This window comes from Canis lupus, chromosome 1 (assembly GCF_048164855.1).
Source record: "Canis lupus baileyi chromosome 1, mCanLup2.hap1, whole genome shotgun sequence".
NCBI lineage: Eukaryota > Metazoa > Chordata > Mammalia > Carnivora > Canidae > Canis > Canis lupus.
In genome coordinates this window covers 52,507,501-52,529,552 of record NC_132838.1, presented here as the reverse complement: position 1 = coordinate 52,529,552, position 22,052 = coordinate 52,507,501, and the positions used below count along the sequence as shown (strand labels likewise).

Genomic DNA, 22,052 nt, shown 5'->3' with positions numbered 1-22,052 from the left:
TGGGCATGAATCCTTGGGGAACTTTCATTTTCCAGAAGGCCAGTCCTAAGAATTCTGACCTGTTTCTTTTACAAACACATTAAGTACTGAAATATCCTTTGTAGTGCATCAGCTTTCTTGATTTTTCAACCGTAAAAATTCTAAAAATTATTTATCAGTTTATTGTTATAGTTTGATTATTTCAATTAATTGACTTAGGGAAAATGTTCCATTTAGCTTCTGGATTTGACATCCTCTGCACCAAATTTGAACATCCCTGGGTCTCCAGAATGCAGCCAGTGTGTACACTCACACCCTCGAGTAGATCCAAAGATCCCAGAGCTGTCACGGGAAAATATTTGTCCACCCCTTACCAGCCTAGTTGTACGAGTTCCCATGGCCTGGGGTCCTTGGCTCTTCTCTTCAATGCTCTGAGCCTGGAGGTGGGACCATTAACAGGTACCATCTTCCCTGCCCTCAGTGTCCAAATGACACTGAACATTGGGTCTTCCCCAGACCCACAGAAATGAAGTGCTTCTGCCTACACGGCATACATTGGCAAGGGTACCATACAGCTTTGCCTTTCTTTGTAATTTTATTTCTTTATTTACTTTTCCTTGTTTATTTAGAACTGTTATTATTTTTAAATAGCTCCCTTGAATACAAATGACCTTTCCTTCCTTGTTATCAGACTGAAGCATGGGACTCTGGATTCTACATCAGACACACTGTGCATCCATGAATCCTAAGCTATACATGGCGATATTAATAAAAGGATGATATCTACTTGAAAGAGTTACTGTGAGGCCTACTGGAAGCTGCATGTGGACAGAGCTCCCAGAGCCGGGCTTAGGGCAGGGCTCATTCTCCTCAGCTATCCTTTCCAGGAAGGGTGTGGCATCACTCCTTCAACTCCCAGATTTAGACTCTGAAGGTGGAGCAGTTTTCTGAGGATCCCTCTCTTTGGGTTCCATTTCATTTGGGGAACACAGAATGAGTAAATGAAGGGAAATGCAACTCTGAATAATATGTGGGGAAGAAGAATATTTATTTTATTACATAATATTTACTTACAGAATAATGAAATGCTTTCTAGACAGCTAAGGCAGACCAGATTCATAATTTTCTTATGGATTTGGCCTTCAAAATGCTGCCTTGTCATTAGGACTTTCTCTTTTTTTCCCAAGATTTTATTTGTTTATTTATTTGACAAAGAGAGAGAGAGAGAGAGAGAGAGAGCAAGAGAGAGAGAACACAAGCAGAGGGGAGGGGCAGAAGGAAAGGGAGAAGCAGACTTGAGCTGAGCAGGAGCATGACATGGGGCTTGATCCCAGGACTCTGAGATCATGACCTGAGCCGAAGGCAGATGCTTCACCAACTGAGCCACCCAGGTGACCCTCATTAGGACTTTTTCAGTCGCAATCTACAGAGAGTAAGGCTTATTTTATTCTTGGACTATATGGCTTCCTCTAATTTTGTCTTGCTTCTAACATGAAGTTATCAGGACAACAGAGCAAGTGGCTTAAGACTCCATGCTGGTGTCAGCCAAGCTCTTCCAGTCACTTGTGTGATCTTCCCTAAGTCATAAGCCTCTAAGCCTAAATTCCTCTCTTTAAAAAATGGGGATAATAAAGAATCTTACTCTAGGGGGTATTGTGAAGATGGACTAAAATAATCTAGGTAAGCCCTTACGATGCTAGTTGGCACTTGGTAAACACTCAGTATATTTTCACTGTTATTAGTAATTATAATGATGCCATTCTAGATGCTATTTGTAACATTTATATGCGATCATCAACTTTTAACTTCTCCGGATATTCTCTTAAGAAAAATAGTGAGCAGCCTGGGTAGCTCAGTGGTTTAGCGCCGCCTTCGGCCCAGGTGATTTTGTAAACCAGGGATCGAGTCCCACGTCGGGCTCCCTGCATGGAGCCTGCTTCTCCCTCTGCCTGGGTCTCTGCCTCTCTCTCTGTGTCTCTCATGAATAAAATAAAAATCTTAAAAAAAAAGAAATATAGTGAAAGAAAAGTTATGCAAATGTGTATCTCTAAATCACACATATGTTTGGAACTTTCAAAAACTGGCCTGTGGTTTTAAGTACCGGATTGCAGTTTCCAGATTTAATTCAGTATATGATATATTACAGAAAATTCATGGTGCTCTGTGAGTTTTCACAACCACTATTTTTCCTGCATTGCTTCTGCCGCCTTAAAGCTGGGTTCTCAAGCTTAACAATTCTCTCCTGTTCTGGAGTCTACTCTGGGGGAGGTAACATGAGGAGGGCATAATATGGATCTTCACCTTGGCCCGACCTGCCAATTTAGCAGCCTGTTCTCCTGCCAGTTGTCCCAGTGAGCACAGAGGACCACAACTCCTGGGTAAAGGAGGTAATGTCTGAGAAAGCCCCCCGAAAGTGATCTGTGGGAATGGGCATTATTATTATAAAGATGGAGCTGTTCCTCTCTTTCCTGTGCTTCCCAGCCCAGTCCCTGGTACTGGCTCCATCTGTGGCAGAAGATATGAAATTTGCACTGTGTATATTTTGAGTTCCTTCTGTTCCCATCTCTCATCTAGATTTCAGTGCAGTGAAAAGATAGGAGCCTTGACCAGAATGGGGCTCACCTTGTAGAGCGGGAGAGAGCTAATAAGTTAGTAGTTGACAATGAGCTGATTTCAGAGAGTGATGCATCTTGTGAAGGAGAATAAAGTGAGGGAAGGGGATAGAGTCACTGGCAAGAAAGAAGGGCTGCTTTTCTATAGAAGTGTTGTGAATGCCTCTCAGAGATGACCATTTGGACAGAGGTCTGAACAATGGTGTGCACCTTGTGAAGGTCTGGGGGAAAAAGGGTCCAGGCAGAAAGTGTGAATCAGCATGAGCTTGAGTAGGATATGACCTGGGTGTTTCTCAGGAAAACAGGGGAAAAGGCTGGTGTGTGTGGGTTGTAGGGAGTGAGGTAGGGAGCAGGCAAGCAGGGCTGGAGGCACTTGTCAGGAGTGCAGGTTTTATCTAAGAGCAAAGAGAAGCCATTGGGAACCACTCAAGTGAGAGAATGATGTGATGGGACTTCTGTGTTAAAAAGGTAACCCTGGATGTTACAAAGAATAAACTTTCAGGCATTAAGAGTGGAAGCAAGGAGAGACCCTTGAAGGATACTGCAGAAGCCTAATGGGGACTGTGGAGGCTTGGGAAGGTACATTCTGAGTGGAGTGGGAAGTGACCAGCTCCAGGATATACTCTGAGGATAGAGCCATGAGGCTTGCTGATGGTCAGGGTGCCACTGAAGGATAAGAGAAGAGTGAAGGATGATGTTTAGGGTTATGGCCTAATTGTGTCATTGACTGAGATGGAAATAACCAAAATGACCAAACAAAAGTGGATTTGGGGGAGAAATAAAGAGTTGTATGTCAGAGGTCATGTTTGAATCACCTATTTAGATACTTAAATGTAATGAGCAGGCAGGTGTTTCTACAAATTAGAAGGATGGTTAAGGTTGAGAATATACATTGTGAACTCTGTCATCGGTATGTAAAATGGTTCAGAACTGTGAGCTAGAACAGGGTTGCACAACAGAACAGGTACTATTTTGTACTGGGTATGTCTCTGTTGTGAAGGGCTGTCCTGTGCATTGTGGGATGTTGATAGCAGCATTCCTGATCTTAACACCCTAGGTGCCCATAGCATTCCCTCAAGCTGTGACAAAATTGTCTCCAGACATTGCCAAGTGACCCCTGCAGGGAGAGTTGTTGCAAGAGTGCAGCTGGAGAAGAGAGATGGCCTGAGCCTCTAGCCACATGGCCTGTGGGGCAGAGGAGCCAGTGCAGGTTGGTGGGGTGGGGTGGGGGGTGTGCAATGAGCTGGAAGGGGCACTGGGAACCTGCATCTTGGCAGCTGTAACCTGTCATTGAGATTTGGAGTAAGATGAAGACAAAGCACTGGCCACTGGGTTTGGCAAAATGGAGGCTCTTGGGGACTTAAGATGTATCTTAAAGTGGTGAAGGGGATAAAAGAGCTATTAACTGAGTGATAAGAAAGTGGGGTGGGTGTGGAGAGAGGACACAGAAAGGATGGGCAATCTTTTTTTTTTTTTAAAGATTTGTTTATTTTTGAGAGAGCAAGTGGGAGTTGAGGGGGAGAAAGAGAGAGTGAGCACGCACACAGAGGGAGAGGGAAAAGCAGACTTCCCACTAAGCAGAGAGCCCGACTTGGGGCTCCATCCCAAGACCCTGGGATCAGAACCTGAGCCAAAGGCAGATGTTTAACCAACTGAGCCATCCAGGTGACTTAGTTGGGGAACCATTTGGAAGAGATTTGTTGAAGAGAAAAATAGAGAAATGGTATAATGAACATTTCAGAGTATGGGGGTAAGAAGGAATTTTTTTAAATGTGACAAATGTACTGGAAAGTGGAAGCATTACAGAAATGAAGTCCTTGGGTAGATGGGAGAGGATAGGCTTTGGGACTTAAGGGGCTTACTTTAGATAATTGCACAGAGGGTACGGTGTCTGTAGTAAGAGAAGGGAAAGCTGGATATATGGGCGCAGCTGTAGTTAAGTTGGTATACATTTTTCTGGGAAGGTGTGTTAATACTCATGTGATGCTTCTGTTTTCTTAGGCAAATAGGAAGCTAATTTATTAACAAAGAATGAGGAAAAAAACAGTTGCCAAAGAGAAAGCAAATATGAATTCCTTAGGAATATGCAGACAGCATGTTGCCTGTTTGAGCTGTATGGCTACGGGCTTTTGATCACAGGTTTGCTCTATGGTCGGGCTTCTTCCTGCGCCCAGGCCTTCTTGTCTGGACTCTGATATCCACCTACAGCTGGCTAAATCCTGCCACTCCTGTCTCCTCTCTTTTAGGGCTGTACTCCTTTTGCAGGTGGGTGGATTTCCTGAGTTTCAGCTACCAGCTTGGGCCAAGTGCTTCTTTACCCTTTCGGGCATTATACCTAGAACCACAGGGCTGCATCTGTGGCTTCAGCAGGGACGTTTAGACCTCACTTAGCTTGCCCTCCACTACTGAGTCCTGAGTCTGCCCTGCTGCACTGGTGCCCTCACTCCAGTCCTATTAGGACAGAAGGGAAGTTTTGAGTGAAAATTGGGAAGATTCAGATTTGCAAAGGCATGTTAGTGGAATACTAATCAGTATTTTAAAGCTCCTCATGGGGTACAAAATTCTGTAGATACAGCAAATATAAATGATCATTTTTTATATGGATTATTGAAGGATTTAATCAGATGAGGAGAGTCAAAAGCAAGCACATCAAATATTGTGAAGTTTCAGTGATGGTTAATCAGAGCAGAGCCTTAAAGAATAGGTTGTTTTGTTCTTGGAAGATGGTGCCCTGAGTAAAAATAATTAAGATAAGTTGGATTGAAAATGGAGGGAAATACAGCAACATCGTCAGTTGTGAGTTTCACATTCTTATGAAGTCATACTGCTGCACAGGGTATGCTTGTATGCAGGTGTGTGTGTGTGTGTGTGTGTGTGTGTGTGTGTGTGTGTGTGTGTATGTGTCTATATATACTGGGGACAGTGGAGGGTGAGTGGGTGGGTGGGTGGTGTTTGTGGAGGGATTTTTGAAGCAGTAAGACTCAATTTTGATTTTCTTAAACCATCCAGCTTGAATTTGCATTTTGGATTTCTTCTTTTTCTCCTGTAGCCCAACTCTACATTAATGATACCATTTCCAAGAATTTATAAATACTTTCCTTAAAAATCCTGTCTTGAATTTTGTTCTTTTTCTTTCCCTTTTTTTCTTGATGGCAGTGCTGCGAATCCAGTGGTGCGATTCTCTTTTGCCCCGTCCTCCATCAGGCTTTGGTCCCAGTTCATCTGCTTCAGATTCCTTGATAATATGAAAGTCCTTCAGTTTCCAACTGTCACCCTTCTTCTCTCCCCTTAGAGAAGAGATATATCTTTGCTGCTCCCAGTGTTGCTTCTACATTGTCTTCAGCGTCCTCTTTCTCTAATGCAAATTGTCAGGACACTGGCTCTACTTTTTCTAGGAGACAGTTAAACTTTGGGGTCTCCAGTATTTCCATCAGTGATCATTTTTCTTAATTTCTCTGTGATCTAATTACTAACACAGCCATGCAGGTGTCTGTCTTTCCAGTGGGGTCTCTTATAAATATATCAGAGACATGTATTCTATTTTATTTGTTAACTGCCCATCTTCAGGTACCATAAGCATCATAAAAACTCAACATATCTAAAATGAAGATCATCATATTTCCTCAAACATTCTGTTTTTGAATTTAGCACTTGGTTAATGGCATCAGTATCTGCTTACTCAAGGAAAGTAGATCTACTAAAACTGACTCCAAAAGAGGCAGAAAACCAACTAATAGCAATGGATGATGTTATCAAAGCTATTAATAAATTACCTTTAAAAATACACCATGCCTAGATGGCTTTAGAAATGAATTAATTCAACTTTCCATGGAATTGTTACTTCCCTTAAACTTTGTTAAAAGGAATAAGCCTCCAAAGTCCTTTCTTTTAAATGATCAGAGCATATTACTGACACCAAAACTTGACAGAACAGCTTTAAATTAGATAATTATTCTATTACACAATTTTAGTAATTGTTAAAGAGATTTGGCAGTACATTACAAGAAAAATACACTACAACTAAGAGGCATTTATTTCCTGAATATATAGGTGGGCTTATAAAAATTTATAAAGAGGTCAAATCAGTATATGGTGGTAAAAATTAAAAGAGGCAAATTAGATAAGTCATATAGGAGGCATTTTGAATTAATAGATACTTTTCTTAAGTCAGCATTTGGCTTAATGGTAAAATACCAAAAATATTTCTAGTAAAATCTGAACAAGACAAGAATGTTGGTCATGGCTACAACTATTTAAAACTGTTATTGAAATTGTAGGCAATGTTAACAAGAGAAATAAATAAAAAGTATAAAAACAAAGGAAGAGTTATGCTACCTTTTGTAGATTTTATGGCCAATAATTAGAAAATATAAAATGAATCACCCCCAAAACTGTCATAAATAAGAGAATTCAGTGAGGTTATAATTATGCATACCACGGTTGCACTATGTATAAATAATAACCTATGGGAGAATGCAGTAACAAAAAATGGAAGGAAGCAAGTCATTTACTATAGACAAAGAAAATATATCAGAAAATAAAATACCTATGAATGAACTCAAAAGGAGATGTATAATGTTACATAAAGAAAACCTTACAACTCTATTGAAGGACTTAAAAGAAGGCTTGGAAATAAGATATTCTAAGTGTAACAAGACCACTTGAAGTGTCCTAAAAATTCAATGTCGATTTTTCTGGACAATCAGAAGATCTTGTTTTCTTATGAGAAGAAGAAAATAAGAAAACATAAACATGCGAGAATAGCTTAGCAGATTCTGGAAAGAAGGTAGGTGAATAGGGACCAGTCCCACAAAATATTAAAACTCTGCTGTTCACTTTGGTAGCCACAAGCCACATGTGGTTTTTTTGAAGTATAAACTAATGAAAAATAAATAAAATGAAAAAATTCTGTTTCTCAGTCAAACTAACAGCATTTCAAGGACTCTGTGTGACTAGTGGGTTACTATACTGTATAGCGAAACAAGAATATTTCTTTCATTGCAGAAGGTTCTATTGGACACTGCTCTATTAAAACACTTTAATCTCAATAATGAAAACAGCTTGGTACTGGAGAGGGAACAGTTAAGAAACAGAATTGAGTACAAAATTCAATACAAATAATGTGGGAATTTATAGATTGTGATAAAGGCTGCTTTTTAAAGGTGAAGAAAAGAGAGGCTATTTTTTATATGATGTTGGGACAATTGACTAACCATTTGAAGAAATATACAGCTGGATCTTTATCTCTTTATATACACCAATATAAATTCCAGATAGAACAGAGATTTAAAATGTACAAACAGAACAAACAAAACTCCTCATGTTCCAGGACAAAAGATTAGTCCATTTATTTATAAACTTGAAGTGGAGACATTTGCAATGCATATAACTGCCAAAGGGCTAATTTCTTTAATTTAGAAAAAGCTCCTGCAAATCAATAAGAAAAAGACAACTAAAACAATATAAAGAATAATGTAAATAGGGGATCTGTAGGAAAATTAATACACATGTCCAGTAATTATATGAAAGGATACTCTACCTCAGTCACTGGAAAAGAAACACCCCTAAATATTTTAGTGTACATTCCTTACAAACAAGGATATTCTCCTACATAGCCACAATACAAACACTGCAATCAGGAGACTACTCCATTCATATTTTGCCAGTTGTCCCACTGTCATTCTTTACAGCAACAAAGCTCCAATCCAGAGTCACATGTCCTATTGAGTTGTAACATCCCTCCATTCTCTTTCTGTCTGGAACAGATCTTTTTCCCCTTGACTTTCATGCCATTGATATTTTTAAAGATTATAGGCCAGTTACTTTGTAGAATGTTTCTCGGGTTGAGTTTGTTTGATATTTCCTAATGAGTAGATTCAGGTGATATATTTTGGCAGGGATATCACATTGCATTGTATCAGGTGGCATATGATTTTGATTTGCCCCTTTATTGATCATGTAAACTTTGATGCTTTGATTTAGGTTATGCCTGCCAAGCATATCCATGATAAAGCTGCTCTTCTTTCCTTGTAATTAGTAAGTATCTTGTAAGGAGATGCTGTGAAACTAAGTTAATGTGTAGTTACCTGTCAAACTTTCATTCATTTATTTTTATTAGTGTGGATTCAACCAATTCTATTTGATGGGCTATACTCCATTTTACTACCATTATTTATTTTGATGCTCAAATTGTTCCTGGGTTGGCAATTGGGGACGCTTTAAAAATGTTGTCTCTGTCCCTTGAACATGTCCCATTTTTCTTGAAGCCTTTCCTTATTTTTCTTCCTCCTTTCCAACTACTTTAGGCTCATTTTGTACTTTCTCTGCCTTAGTCCTGGAATCCACCATTTCTTCAAGGAGGATTGCTTCATTTTCATGGTATTTAGAAACCAAAATCTAGGTACTAGTTGTGCTCATTGCTTTTGGGGTGCCACTATTCTCTGCCTCTCAGTGGACAGAACTATACCTACACATGGATAAGGACAAGCATATTTATTTCTACATCTCTCTTTATATACATTGAAAATCACATGTTCATACCAATATCTCTAGTTCTAATTTTACACCACAGGGTATGTTCTAATTTTCTTTCCAGGTTTGTAGCTCCCTTGGCTTCCATTATCCTTTTTATTTAGTTATTTGATCTACCGCTGCATGTGACCAATGTCCCACTGCCACCACTGCCCCTACACCGCTCTCCCACCTTAGTGCAGATGTCCTTCTTGCCACTTGTTCCAATTTCTTTTGTGGGGTCACTGGGCTGCTTCTCACCATGTGGATGTCCTCTTCACTATTCAGGCTCTGACACCCCTCTCTGGACCCATGGTTTCCCCACTGTGGGTGAACACTGATTGTGCTGGGCACCACCTTGTGGTTTGGACAGATTGTTGGAAGAGGAAGAACTACCCAGTCTGCATGTCCTGTTTGCTTATGTCTCTAGTTTCCAACCAAGCTTGAGAGGACTGCAAAACCAAGAGGCTCAAACATTTCAACAGCTTCCACATAGCAACTCATTCTGAGGAAAAGAAACCCCTTTTATTGTATAGATATCTATATAAAGCAAATTGCTTTCATGAGTTATTATGTGCAATTGATGTAAATACTGAGAATCACAGTATTTGTTCTGGCCCAAAGAGTTATTTCATAAAAGTTCCATTATATAGACCTGTGCCTAGACTTAAGCTATAAAAATACTCAAACATGGTAAAGTTCTAAATTCTCATGAAAAAGGATACCTGTGAATGCAGCTTTACATTTCTCTATTATTGGTAGATAGGATAAGAAGGAACATTTTGTTCACCATGATAAGTTTTGAAACAATTATTTAGATTGACCTCAGTGTCTGCTACTGTAATCTATAAAACAGCAACTCTATTACATGGAAAATAGTACTGGAACCCAGCACTAATATTTTCATAAAGTTGAGAAAGGGGTAATGCACAGGATTATGAAATGTCCCTGTGTGATGTGAGGTTTTGCATAATTTGCATATAAGCATTAAAGAATCACCACATTGCCTGGGGAAGAATTTCCAACTCTGTCACAAAAAAGGTCAGCTTTAAGTGTTGCTGTCATAATGACAGTGTGAAGAGCCAAAGGGATTTTTTTTTAAAGGAGAGAAAGTTTTTGTGATTAAAACCTTTCATATAAGCCTAAGAGAAAACAGTATCATCCAATAAGGCTCCAATGAAGTAATAAAGACTTTTATTAAGTTGACATTACTTGAAGAGAGGCATTTCTACATTTTAAGAAACTACAGGTCTATTTACATTCTGATTATATAGGGCATTGGACTGCCCAGGATGAGGAGAGTTGACCAGGTCAGTACTTGGATTCCTGAAACAAAATGCCTTCTGTTCCTCCTTAACTTGGCTATTTAATGACTTATAAACTTGCAGTTCCTTATTTAATACATCCCATATTTGGCATTATTCTAAGGGGGAAAGTCTTTAAAAATTCAGTTTGTGCCACTTAGTACAAACTGGGTGCACTATGAACTGATATTATTTCATTTCAGCATAAGTAAGGAGAACAGGTACATAAATTTAATTGAGAGTCTACTACTAGCTTGAATCCAGACATTTAATGGTTGCTTTAGTATGCAGCCATTAAGCTAGTATGCAGCCATTAAGTCAATCTCCTCAATATACCTCTATGTAGATGTTCATCCATGCCTTGTAGAAGAGAGAAATAAAAGTTTATTGTTAACTGGATGCATCTGATGGGGACCAAACCTTCTAAGGCCATATCCAGCTTAGTCACTCTGGTGGTCTCTACTTTATTCCTGATGGGAATTTTTTTAAAGATTTATTTATTTATTTATTTATTTATTTATTTATTTATTTATGTATTTATTTATTTGAGAGGGAGACAGAGAAAGTGAGCAGAGGGAGAGGGAGACAAGCAGACTCCCCACTGGGTGGAGAGCCTGATGCAGGGTTTGATACTAGGACCCTGAGATCATGACCTGAACCAAAATCAGAAGTCAAATACTTAACCTACTGAGCCACCCAGGCCCCCAGTGGGGATTTTTTAAAAAGGATTTATTTGTTTCAGAAAGCAAGAAAGACAGAGGGGAAGAGAGAGAGAGATAGAGAGAGAGCAAGCAGGGTAGGAGGAGAAGGAGAGAGAGACAGAAACTCAAGCAGCTCCACACTGAGTACAGAGCCTTTTGCAGGGCTCAATCCCATGACCCATGAGATCATGGCTTGAGCCAAAACCAAGAGTCAGAAGCTCAATCGACTCATCACCCAGGCACCTTGATGGGGATCTTTTTTAATGGGGACTCTCCAGTGGATATTTTTTTCCTTTTCCCATTGAATACTTATTGTAGGTCACCAAGTACTTGGCACTCTATTACATTCAAGAAGGATATTGTGCCTTATGGAATGGGTGGAAATGTGGTATGATAATATCTAAACTTCTTTGATGGTTTTTCAATGGATACTTGAGATACTTGAGAAAGAATATATATGGATCACAGATAAGGAGATGTGGAGATGTTTACCAACATTTAACTTAATAAAGCATTCAGTGGAGAAGTGAGGTATCTCAACAGGCATAGTCTTATGTTCTTACAGACTTTTAGGTGGCGTGGCTCAAGGACTGCATACATTGACTGTGGAGTAGAGTGTTGATTTGATAGACTGTCTTAGTCACAATGCTTTTTTACTGTTGAGTCAAAATGGCTTTTTCAAGAAAAATAAAAAATGTGAAGGTATTCATTGGTGTATTGGTCACATGGTATGACCTCAATTTTCAATTGGCAATTTACAATGTAGTATTTCATTTGTGTCACATGCTTCATATCAAATCATGGTTTGAATGTGTTGGGGCCTTGTTCAAGTATTAACTAGGTTGATGTATGTTTATTTCACACATTTTGAAAAAAAAATCAATATGAAGGAAATTAAAAATCTCAGTAAAGTCATAAGATTCCTCTAGAAGAAACATTATGTAGTAGTTGTCTCATTTTGTGCTATCCTCATCTGTGAAATTAGGTAATCCCTGTACCATAACTTGTCAATATTAACAAGTACTTGTAATTTGTACCATTCAATTTCTACTGTATACTCAACTATTCACTGTAGTTTTTGTGTTTTTTTAATAGATTTAGGAATTGATTAATGAAATATAAAATGCTAGACCAACTTACAACTACTTTTAACCTTACCCACCAAAATCTATCTCCTGGTTCCCTGTCAAAGTTCCACCTTCACAGTGAGGTGGGTTGTCACCTTAATACTGTTTGGATCTACTCAGCTACTCTTTATTAAAGCTACTGAGAATTTTGAATGATAAGACACTCTATTTCAGGGCCACTCATCACATTTGCTGATAAATGCTAACAATAGTTCACTGTGCACTTCCTTTACTAAATTCACCCTACTCCCTGTCAACAGGGAAAGGTGTCAGAAAAATGTACCTAATATTGCTCCCAACCTTATTTAGTAAATGCATTTGAGTACTGGGCTATAGATTAGTTTGACTTGTGCTTCTATTTGTGGCTACTCACAGATACAGCTTGTCTCTTCACCCCTATTAGATCTTTTAGAGAAAATCTAGCACCAAAGGGGAAAATTGAAATAAATTAGGAGAAAAACATCCTCTCATATCCGCTAATGCATTTTTCTGCTTAATAATCTCACATTAGACATTAGACAAATATTTTTGGTAGAAAAGTGCTTTCATTTCTTTTCTCTTACTAGTATTGTAATATAAATTCTAAGAGATGTTAATTCACACAGTGTGAGGTGGATATTTATATTAATGAAATACATGTCCAGAGCTGTTCCTTTCTCCAAATTAGTTCATATTTTATTCCACACAAAGAAGACACACACACACACTCACACGCACACAAACACACACACACACACACACATATATATATATATATATATATATATATATATATATATATATATATTTATAAAATGATTGTAAGTAATATTTTAGCATTCTTTTTGGGAGCCAGTGCACTAAAATCCTAGGAGGCTATGTCAAAAAGATGAAATCCTAAGGTATGATCAGGCAAAACAGCTCAAAGCTGAAAGCATGCCAAAAACAGTTAAATAAAAATGCATATTTTTATTTCTTGACACAATTGATAAATCTAGAGAAGATTGTAGTTTAAACATAACAATCTTAACATTTTTTAAAGCAACGCTTAGCTTCAATTTTGATCTCTGTTCTTTTCATTTTTCTAATTTGTATACTGTTAAAAGTCACCACTCTCATGGGCACCTTGGTGGCTCAGAGGTGGAGTTTCTGCCTTTGGCTCAGGTTGTGATCCCGGGGTCCAGGATCAAGTCCTGCATCGGGCTCCTTGCAGGGAGCCTGCTTGTCCCTCTGCCTATGTCTCTGCCTTTCTCTCTCTCTCTGTCTCTCATGAATAAATAAATAAAATCTTTAAACAAACAAACAAACAAAAACACCACTCTCACCATTACCTTTTTCCTTGATGGAATGGAGCATATTATGTCTTAGGAATAGAAAAAAAAATAGGAAAAAAAAGAAACAGCACAGAAAGAATCTATGAATAGAAGTTATTTCAAGTCTTTACAGAGTGTTTGCTTTATTTAGCAAATAAAGCAATAATAAACTTTGGACCAAAGTGTGCAATGCCAGCTAGCTTACTAATAGTGCAACACCAACATAACTACAATGGAATTCAAACTGGCTATTAAGTTATGCTTGTGTAGACAGTGGCAATATGTTAGACTACTGTGAAGAGAAAAAGCAGCCGCGCTGATGGTCTGTGGCCCCAAAGAGGCCACTTCCATATGCTCTCCATTGCCTGACAGCTTTTCCGTCCCATCCCAGCTCTCCTTGGCGACATCCATATGGTAGCCACAGATTGAGAGCTTGCCTTTCCTAAGACAGTCAGGTCTCACTTGGTATTCTAGTGAACTCAATACTGGTGAACAGTGATTCATAATTTTATTGCAAAAATGATTATGAATACTAGGTTCTCCTACTTTCTTCAAAGGGACAGTTATGGATCCTGATAGCCTTAACTTTTGTTTTTAATAGAAAGAAATAGAAAATTTTAATTGAAAGAAAACACATTTTCATCTTATCCCAGAACGAATCAGCTTACCATCCGTGCATTATGTAGTGAGGAGCCAGAAAATAAGAAGCACATGTATAAGTGGGCTTCCATGTTACTGTTTCAAGGTGCCAGTCACATAAACGGAGGGCGGTGAATTTAGTGGAAGTGGCAGGTATAAAATGGAGCGAAAACATGAACAAAGGATTTTTCTGAGAATGACCATTAGTTTTTGTATTTCTTGAGGTTTAGTTATGTTTAAAATTTTGGGCCTTACACATTCATTTCTTTGTTCACTGAACATGTGTTGTTTTCAGACTCTTAAAACCCTGGCATCACCTGTTCCATTAGGCAAAGACTTTCTGGTCAATGGTCACTAGATTTATTTATTTATTTATTTATTTATTTTTTTTTTTTTAAAGATTTTACTTATTTATTCATGAGAGACACAGAGAGAAAGAGAGAGGCAGAGACACAGGCAGAGAGAGAAGCAGGCTCCATGCACCGGGAGCCCGACGTGGGATTCGATCCCGGGTCTCCAGGATCGCCCTGGGCCAAAGGCAGGCGCCAAACCGCTGCGCCACCCAGGGATCCCCGGTCACTAGATTTATGTCAGCAGAGAGACTACCACAGCCTGAATGATAAAGAACAGGATCAAAGTATAGAAGACTTTCTTAGAAGGAGGGCCAGATCTCTTAGTAGGAGAAAAATACTACTTGGACAACAGACTGCAGAGGAGTATATGTTTTTCTGTTAACTGAATTTTTTTCATTTAAAGAAATTTCTCACTTTCTATGAAGCTTTTTAAAAACCAGAAAGAATATTGACAAAGATTTATAATTTCTGAAAGAAAAAATGTTAAATCCTAGAGAAATATTCAACACAAACCAAACTGACATGATAGTAAACTCAAATGCATAATAACATTTTTTTTTAAAGGAGTATGGCATCTCACATATTTAAAATGACAAAAACAGCTATTGGTACCTTCTCTTAATGTAATTTCCTAAGTTAAGAATTTATTCATTTCTTCCTTCCTACAGGAATTCCTCCAGGTCTGAATTTGAGGTTACTTGTGACATAGCTTCCTTTTGGGAAGCCTAAGAGGCCAGCAGAAACATCACTTTTCCCTTAACTTATTGCCACTGATGATGGGGCCTCTCCAGGAGTCAAAAAACATTGTTTTCTTGAACACTCTCCCATCCCTCCCCCTTCCTCCCCCAACTTGGCAGGATTTCTTAGGTCCTGATAACCCGCTGTGGCTTTGGTCTGTAGGCTCTTCCTATTACCTGATTCCGTACCTCCCAGCTTCTGGATCTTTTGGCATTACAACTCACATGGGATTGGTGGGAGCAAGGGAGGTGAAAGGGGAAGTGGGAAACAAAGAGGGTGTTTTGTTCCCATCAATGTTTTTGGCTGTGCTATGTACATATAACAACATGCAGGAAAATATTAATCCACGGGGCAGAGGTGGGAACTTTTGTATGACCTATCATCTTAGAGAAACCTGAATACCATAGATAAGATAAAGGTTGAGTAGAATTGATAATGAAAGAATCTGGAAACTCAGTGGTCTCTCACTCACCTATAACAATGTACAAATATTTCTAGAGGAGAAATCATTTGAAGCTGACCTAATGCCAACAGTCCTCTCTCTCACCCTTTTCCAAACACACACAAACACAGTCCTTGTCAGTGCTCCAGCACCTGTGATTCTAATGACAAAGGGGTGAGAGACTCCCACATCTGCCAGAGAATGGGGCATCCCTCCATAATTTTAGTTCCTTTAAACTTAATGATTTTCTTAAAAACCACTGTTTATTAGGAAAAGGTACACTTGGTTCTATGTGCATGCAGTCTGTTTTCTCTTTATAGGGAACTAATTAACACACGATCACACCCCACTCAGGCATGAAAGCTGCAAACAACTGCACCCCAATGTGATCTGTGAGACTTCGTATAAGATGTGCCCCGCATCGTTGCAGTGACCTGCATTAACTAGGAAAAGCTCGGACGAGTAGGACCTAATTGACAGGTAACTTCTCTTCATTTTATTTTCAAAGTAATTAGACTCATGAAGCTACAAGACCACAACAGTGCTGGCAGACTGCTCACAGCCTTTTCTGATGAGTTGGCGATACCTTGTACATTAACAAGCCTGGAGTTTGCCGCTATTGTCCTGTGGATTCAGAAGGAGCAGAGTCATCTTTTCCTCCAGGGCACTCGTAGTGAGATGTACATTGAGATGGTTGTTACGTGAACTAATGAACTGAGGGAGGAAGAGCATCGACCACAACTCTAGGCAAACAAAGTTTCTTACCAAAAGAGATCTTCAGAAATGATTCATTTGATTGATTCACAGCGAGGGTGCTTCCTTCATTTCAAATGGTTTAAGAAAATCAGTTTGAGCGAGTGACAATTGTGGTGGAGCGACAAGTGGCAAGGGGGAGGGACAATGATCTACCCTGCTTGGTGGCCATCAGCTGTATCAAGCAGGCACCTGAACACTCTGTGGCTCTTCAGACTCTCGCATGTGGAGAGTCACGCCATGCCCATCACACAGACCAGAGATGAAGAGGTGCCCTCACATTGAACTCTCAAGCTGCCATGGGAGCCTGGCCTCCTACGTACTCCTTCGGCATTCTTTATTTATAACTATGTAGATGTACTTGCTGAGGCCCAGATAATCTGCCTTTTTTTCTCAATTACTCACGAGATTTAGGCAAAGTTGCCTATTTTTTATTTCATTTCTGGGGTTATAAATTACTGAAATTGCAGGCAAGGAACCAATCCAGGATCTATTTGCTAGAAGCCTCTCTAGGTTAGCTTGGCTTACTATTTCTTATTCCAATGTGAAAACCATCATTACAACTACTTCTCTTTGAACTCTGAGAATGGAGAATCCTGAAAATTTGACAGTTGGTGGCAATTTATGTAACTTGTTCTATTACTGTTGGCAGAATGTAGGAAAACATAAGAATGAGAATCTGAATCTATAATACACACATACACACACACATGCACACACACCCATATTTATATTATGTTTTAGAAGCAGCAAAAGACAGACATCGCAGTGTTGGGACGAAAGAGAGATTGTTTGCTGGATGGGACTTAGCACTCAGGGCAACTTTGTTTTTATTCCTTAGTTACTGGGTAGTTTCTTTTTTCTTTTTTTTTTTTTTTTTACTGGGTAGTTTCTAATTATCAACTGGTGAGTACGCCTGCCCTGGTCTGCCTCTCTCTTTCCTCTGTCCCCTCTCACCTGCTGCCCTGGGGATGGCTCCCCTCACCTGCTCCCTCACACACACCTGTCTTCTGAGCTACAAGACCCAGCCTTCCCGCTGCCTCCCCACAGCCTGCTGAAATCTCTGTGTGTGCTTTCACAGTTTGTTCCCCCTGCTGGATACATCTCTCCTTTTGCTGGCCTCTCTATTTCTTGACCTTCGTAGTCCAGCTCCGACCCCACCTTGGGGAAGCCTCCACCACAACTGCCCTACCTCTTGACTCCCCCGCCTCTAACCTCACAGGTCAGCCTCTAAGATCTCTACATGGGCACCTCTGTCTCCCCTGCTAAACAATGCTCCGTAATTATCAAGGAGTAGAAATAGCAACTCACATTTGTAATGAGCCTTGCATACCCAAGGCCTTCGCTATACATTTGACCCTTACAGAGACCCCTCAAGGTAGGTTCAAATGCCATTTTCCACACATGAAAACAGAACAGTTAAAGTAGATGGTCCTGACTGACACAGGTGATGTGGTAGAAAGGAGACTACATGAGTCTGCCCTATAAGCTCAGGCACTTCTAGGGCATGGTGTTCCTCCCTCGAGTGTGGGGGTCTTGGCTGGTTCCTCTCTGTCTTCCCCAAGCACCTGTGGCTGTCAGTAAATCTTTGTTGAATTGAATTGGACAGGAGGTAGATAAGAAAGGGGTTGGTGAGCTGGGTGATTTAAGATTTAATCCCACCCCATGCCTTCACTGTCTTTACAACACCTAGACCTCCTGTGAGGCTCCCACAAGGGGCTGTTCTTCTTGTGAGGGAGGAAGCACCTGTATCCCTCGACAGCCCATTTCTAAGGAAACCAAGACAGGAATGTATGCCAGTAGATAGCAAGACTAAGAAAGACCCTGTTATGAAACTATTGATAGTTAAGACTTCTTGGTCCTTTAAAAATTATATATGCTAAGAAGAATTAATAAAACATATGCACTACAATGAAGTGTAAAAATAGGTTTATGATGATTAAAAGTTTTCAGTAATTCTGTTACAGTAAGCACTTTTCATAATGCTGTTTTAAAAGTGTTTTCTTTTATGTTTCTGTCATTTTAATTTTCCTTATCATTGTTTTATGAATTATAAGGTAAGAAATAGTTAATGTCCTTAATGGAAATCTCATATTCTACAGAATGCATGAAAACTTGGTCATGGGAGGATTAGAAACATTAAGACAGAACTCAAAGGACATGAAACTGCTGACAGGCCGGGTGCCCATGCTCTGCTGATCCAGCCCAGACCCCAGCTTCTGGTTGCTGGGAATGGCCCAATGCCCAGGTGTCGGCTGCTCAGGGATGTAGGTGAAGCAGTGTATTCTTCATTGTCCCCATGCAAGGACATATAACAGGTTCACTTCCCATCCCAGATATAGCACTGGAAGCCATGTGTCCTGGCAAGCATCTCAGTCTGGAACAAACAAGGATGGCTGGCTACCCCGTCAAGGTGCTATCCAAAACAAAGATCATGAAAGAATGTTGAAGCTATTGAGGATTTTTAGTTTTCATTAGCTTACCAATGATTATCATCAAGTGTTCCCACTTTGAGCAATAAAAGGTTAACGTTTGACCTTAGAAAAAGGACTCTTGCCGCAGTTCTATCAATACATCTGGAATGCCGCTCATGCAATTCAATCCGTTTTCCTCTCCTACTCATGGCTATGTGCTATTCGGAAAGTATGCATGAACTTAGAAGTATGTGACACGTGCCCACGTTTGTACCCTTGGTGCTTAAAGTCCAAGGTTAATACTATTTGCCTTAGAGTGAGGTCATGCAAATGTTACGGATCATGGAATCAAACATGGACGTTAGGATAGGTGTGTGTGTGTGTCTGTGTGCACGCGCACGCGCAAGCATGCCTGAAGGAGGGAGGAGGCTCTCATCCTGATGTCTCTGTCCCAGTTTCTGACTGCTCCAAAAGAAAAACTCTCTCTTCAGGGGCTGCCACAGGCTCTGGGAACCAGCAGGCCTAGGCGAAAGTGAGTCACATTATTTTTCTCTATGTTTTAAAATAAAAACTTGTGGTAGACTCAGTAGAAGATTCCTCTGGTTCTCAGTCTTTACCAAAGCAAAGTTATTTCATTTCTTCCCTTCCAGGGATAACATATCTGACATCATTTTAAAATTTAAAAAATATACATTGTCATTTTCTATTCTTTAATGGGCAAATGTTTAGTAGCCTTAAGCAAGTTACACAGAAAAATATATGTACTGAAAAAAAAAAAGAAAAATATAAGTACTGTATGCCACATAACAATGTTTAAGATGTCTGAAGAATTACCTATATAGTAACACATATTATCTATAATGCAGTTTATCTCTAACTGTACGTATATGTGGGATATGTACATGTCTGTGTTATGAATATATATATATATATAACTATGTTGTGTGTACACACAGGCATGGACACACATAAATACATACACACACACACACACATACACTCCCCCCCCCCCCAGCTTTAGAACCACATAGCATGGTTGTTAACTCTGGGGAGGGGGCGGAAACAAGGTCTGGAAGGGCTCGAGGAATTTGAGGAAGATATCTTACCCTCATGCACTCTCCCTCAAAAACATTTCAGTCTGGCCACATTGTTTATTCCCTCCACTGTTCATTCCTCTTCTCCAAGAAGATACTGGGTGCTCAAGAGGCACCATGCTTATTGGGTAAGGGTGAGGTCTTTGGGATACACTGTGTGGTTTTGAATTTTGCATGTGCCATTTCTGCCTGTGTGACCATGACCTGAATCCTTAACTGCTCCAAGCCTCAGTCTCCTAAAACTAAAAATCTAAAAATCCTTTTAATGAATAAATAACTGCCTATTTGGGGAAGACATGCTACACGGAAGGACCAGACTAAAATGGCTATTTCAATAAAGAAAGAGTATTACTGGATAAAAGTTTTTATATTAATTCCGATTTCCCTGAAGACATTGGCGCCCATTATTAGGAATTGGGAGAGTCACACAGATAAATGCATATCTAGAAACCTCTTCCTCTGTAATATTAAAAATACTGGTACCCTTGCACAGTGCCTTATATGTTTCAAAATGCATTAAATGACATCACAACTTCACATTTTTTGCTTTGTGCATTTGACATGGACTGGAGAGCTATTCTTCTTAATATCCATTTGGATGTGGCTAATTCTTTGTTTCTCTGAAAGATACGATAGCCTTTGTTCTGAATTGTTCCCTTGTCAATTTCCTTAAAATGGAGGGTAATGAGAGAAAATTTAAAATAAGAAGAGAAAATAGGCACCAGTTTCATAAGGACAATAGGTGAGTGGGACTTTATTTTCATGATATATCTCTAGACAAAAGCATTTACAGATGGTATTTTTTTTCCTTTATAGTTAGAGGTGATTTCAGAAAAGATTTGTGCCCTGGAAACAGCTGAAAGCACCCCAAATGTCCATAGAGGTGAGAACCGAATAGCACTAACAACTGTATTTGAAAGGAAAATTTTTACTGTGAAAAAATTAAATCGCCACTAATAAGATATGTACTTCTTTCCTGGGGAAAAGGAGACTACCTCATAAATTTTAGGCTCAAGTTTTTATTTTGTTTTATTTTATTTTATTTTTTTAAAGATTTTATTTATTTATTCACAGAGACACACACACACACAGAGGCAGAGACACAGGCAGAGGGAGAAGCAGGCTCCATGCAGAGAGCCCGACATGGGACTCGATCCAGGGTCTCCAGGATCACGTCCTGGGCTGCAGGCGGTGCTAAACTGCTGTGCCATGGGGGCTGCCCTAGGCTCAAGTCTTTAAATAAAAAATTAAAATATCCCCAATAATACAACCATAAATTCAATATATTTTTTCTACCTAAATTTTCTCCCTCCTCCATCTTTCCCGCTTATGCTATGTATCATTCCATCTTTCTAGTGTATCTCTCCACCTGTGTCTATCATCTACCTACTTGTTTATCTGTCTGTCTGACTGCCTTTATCTTCTGAATATCTACCAGATCTTGTTATATAGAGATATATTCATTTATATCTTATTTCTTGGCTTCTTCTCTTCCTTCTTAAACTGCAGAAACTACCATTGGAGTTTCACACGGTTAATATGTCAACAATTCTAACAACAATAATAGGTGACATTTATCCATTACCAAGTGCCAAGCTTGATTACTCTGTTCATGGAAGCTGTTTTTCCTAATGGTGCCCCAAGTTCTACCAAGGTAGATTTCATTACTTCTATTTTGTTTCTGCCAAGGTATAGAGTAGTTCAGCAGCCTGTTCAATGTCACATAGTAAAGTTCCCAGGAACCCTGGGAGAGGTTGTGGAGGGGAGGAAGGAGTCAAGTAGAAAGGATGTGGGGCAGGGGAGGAAGGAGTCAAGGGTCACTGTAAGATGGAGACGCTAGTGAGCAAAGGGCAGTGTCATTGCTGGAGACACACAAGCTGTTGAGGGCTGTTGGGAAATGGTAATAGTAATAGCTTTCACATCAGAGGTGGCAGATGTGGTCATGGTGGCAGACATGTTTACCTGTAACTAGCTCATGAACGTCATCATTTAATTCTCTCAGTGACTCTATGAGGAACATGATGGGTTTGATTTTGGACATGGTGCTCTGGATGTGGCCATGAGATGAGCCAGGGAAAATGTTGGAAAGGTCAC

At 39.6% G+C, this 22,052-nt stretch overlaps 1 protein-coding gene and 1 long non-coding RNA gene across 4 annotated transcripts in view; one reads left to right on the top strand and one right to left on the bottom strand.

Moving 5' to 3' along the window:
* Positions 1-22,052, bottom strand: part of PACRG (parkin coregulated) — a 517,537-nt gene that overhangs the window by 77,831 nt on the left and 417,654 nt on the right. The window lies entirely within an intron of this gene.
* Positions 19,185-22,052, top strand: part of LOC140635446 (uncharacterized) — a 43,158-nt gene continuing 40,290 nt past the window's right edge. The window contains exon 1 of the long non-coding RNA XR_012032764.1: positions 19,185-19,396. This is a non-coding gene — a long non-coding RNA (uncharacterized lncRNA). The remainder of the gene's footprint in view (positions 19,397-22,052) is intronic.